The following is a 3,639-nucleotide window of genomic DNA, read 5'->3' on the forward strand; positions in this document are numbered from 1 at the left end:
GATTGAGGGGTGGTGGACAGAGAGGATCATGAGGGGGCGGTGGACAGAGAGGATCATGAGGGGGCGGTGGACAGAGAGGATCATGAGGGGGCTTTGGACAGAGAGGATCATGAGGGGCCTGGACAGAGAGGATCATGAGGGAGCGGTGGACAGAGAGGAACATGAGGGGGCGGTGGACAGAGAGGCCTCTTTCCCAATTTAAACCCTTATTGTGAACTACTTTTGACAGGAGACAGTTGTGTTGTGTTAACGTCATGGGCTGTGTGTCTCGTCCTTTAATCAGGCAAATGAGTTGTCCTGTACTGTGATGAGTTTGTCCTTGTATTGTTTGATGAATTACAGCTTTAACACTATAAACCATGTCCTTATTTTTTGTAATGGCTGATTAGATGATTCCCCACATGGTTGCTGCTGGTAAAATAGTTCAGCAGAAGATAATGTTTTCATCATAGTACTTTTGATTAGATGGAAGCACCTGCTGTGAGCAGAAGTTCAGTGGCTTATGGTAGAGAAATGAATATTCCCTACGCAGTGCACTGCTTTGTATCAGGGCCTATAATAGTAACCACTATTAGGGAATAGGGTGCAGTCACAGTCCAATAATCTGAATTAAGCCCTATTATTACTGATTTAAGCCATTTTTAGTGTCCTCTGATTAGCTATTCAAAGCCCTATAGAACCATATTCCCTATATAGTGCACTACTTTAGATCAAAGCCCTATAGAACCATATTCCCTATATAGTGCACTACTTTAGATCAAAGCCCTATAGAACCATATTCCCTATATAGTGCACTACTTTAGACAAGATTCTTATGGAACCTTTTTCCCTATAAAAAATGTATTTTCAGGTGGTTTAAACTGAAATTGCAACCAACTTTCTAAGGCTTGTTTAAAAAATAACAATATTTGGGAGAATATTTAATCTTCAAATAACCAAAAGTGAGCAGGTTGTAATCTGAATAAAGGGGAAAAGGCCATTCTTGAACATAGGACGAGACATTCCTACCAATTTACATAGAACCAGTTTGGATTTAAGTATAACTTTTGTATGACTGATGCCTTTAGTGAGGGGTCTAAAGCTTTAATATTTAACCATTTCTGCCCTCCGAATTCATATTTGTCATATAAATAGGCCCTTTCAATTTTGTCTGGTTTGCCATCCCAAATAAAATGCTATATTGTTTGTTCATATAATTTAAAAAGCAGGTCACTAGGTGTAGGCAAAACCATAAGCAAAAAGGTCAACTGTTACATAACTAAAGAGTCAATCAGGGTAAACTGTGATATGACTAAAGAGTTAATCAGGGTAAACTGTGATATAACTAGAGTTAATCAGGGTAAACTGTGATATGACTAAAGAGTTAATCAGGGTAAACTGTGATATAACTAGAGTTAATCAGGGTAAACTGTGATATAACTAGAGTTAATCAGGGTAAACTGTGATATGACTAAAGAGTTAATCAGGGTAAACTGTGATATAACTAAAGAGTTAATCAGGGTAAACTGTGATATAACTAAAGAGTTAATCAGGGTAAACTAGGATATGACTAAAGAGTTAATCAGGGTAAACTGTGATATGACTAAAGAGTTAATCAGGGTAAACTAGGATATGACTAAAGAGTTAATCAGGGTAAACTAGGATATGACTAAAGAGTTAATCAGGGTAAACTAGGATATGACTAAAGAGTTAATCAGGGTAAACTAGGATATGACTAAAGAGTTAATCAGGGTAAACTAGGATATGACTAAAGAGTTAATCAGGGTAAACTAGGATATGACTAAAGAGTTAATCAGGGTAAACTGTGATATGACTAAAGAGTTAATCAGGGTAAACTAGGATATGACTAAAGAGTTAATCAGGGTAAACTGTGATATGACTAAAGAGTTAATCAGGGTAAACTAGGATATGACTAAAGAGTTAATCAGGGTAAACTATGATATGACTAAAGAGTTAATCAGGGTAAACTAGGATATGACTAAAGAGTTAATCAGGGTAAACTATGATATGACTAAAGAGTTAATCAGGGTAAACTGTGATATGACTAAAGAGTTAATCAGGGTAAACTGTGATATGAGTAAAGAGTTAATCAGGGTAAACTAGGATATGACTAAATAGTTAATCAGGGTAAACTATGATATGACTAAAGAGTTAATCAGGGTAATTTTTCCACAAATAGACAGGTATTTTCCTTTCCATGGCAGCAAGATCTTATCTATTTTTGCTAACTTTCTATAAACATGTATTGGAGTGAGATCATTTCTTTCTTTCAGGATATGTATACAGAGTATGCCCACATCCCCGTCAGACCATTTTATTGGTAAACTACATAGTAATGTAAAAGTTGAAACATTTTGTGATCCAATACGTATAAAAAAATAATGTTAAAAAAAGTAAAAAGTATCTTGATGAAAGGCTCTTGATCCTCTGAGGCCATGGAGGAATTCTAATATATGCCATTTGACAGACGCTTTTATCCAAAGCGACTTACAGTCATGTGTGCATACATTCTACGTATGGGTGGTCCCGGGAATCGAACCCACTACCCTGGCGTTACAAGCGCCATGCTCTACCAACTGAGCTACAGAAGGACCACATTCTAATTGCGATTTTAGAAGAAAACGTGAATCATCAGCGTACATTTATTATTATTGGATCTCATTTTAACAGCTCACATTTCAATGGCAGTAATAAATAGATATGCTGATAATGGACAACCTTGTTTTACTCCTCTTGACAGTTAAAAACTTTGAGATTATTTACTATTTTACAACTAGCTTTACCATACAAAACTTTAACACATTTTATAAGAGAGTCTACAAAATTTAAATATTCCAGTAATTTATATATAAAATCCAGTCGTATTTGATCAAAAACATTTTCAAAATCAGTCCATAAAACCATGCCTGGTTTCCCCAATATTTCATAGTATTCTATTGTTTCCAGTTCTTGTCTTATATGTTCTCCAATGTATCGTCCATGTAAAAAACATGTCCAATTAGGATGAATAATATACATTTACATTTACATTTAAGTCATTTAGCAGACGCTCTTATCCAGAGCGACTTACAAATTGGTGCATACACCTTATGACATCCAGTGGAACAGCCACTTGCATCTAAATCTTTTTTTTTGGGGGAGAAGGGGGGAGAAGGATTACTTACCCTTACTTACCCTATCCTAGGTATTCTGACAATACCTTTTCAATTCTATGCGCCAAGCATTGAGCTCGAATTGTTACATCACAATACTGAAGTGTAAGAGGCCTCCAATTTTTTAAATGGACTGGATCTTTGTATTTACACCACATGGATCCTGTTTCAGTAATAATGACATCAGACCGTGTTGTTGCGTGTCTGATAATCTACCATTTATATAGGAGTGGTTAAAACATGATAATAATGGTCCTCTGAGTATATACATTTAACATTTACATTTAAGTCATTTAGCAGACGCTCTTATCCAGAGCGACTTACAAATTGGTGCATTCACCTTATGACATCCAGTGGAACAGCCACTTTACAATAGTGCATCTAAATCTTTTAGGGGGGTGAGAAGGATTACTTATCCTATCCTAGGTATTCCTTAAAGAGGTGGGGTTTCAGGTGTCTCCGGAAGGACACACACTGCTCAAAAAAA

Source organism: Oncorhynchus keta, unplaced genomic scaffold, assembly GCF_023373465.1.
Source record: "Oncorhynchus keta strain PuntledgeMale-10-30-2019 unplaced genomic scaffold, Oket_V2 Un_contig_1601_pilon_pilon, whole genome shotgun sequence".
NCBI lineage: Eukaryota > Metazoa > Chordata > Actinopteri > Salmoniformes > Salmonidae > Oncorhynchus > Oncorhynchus keta.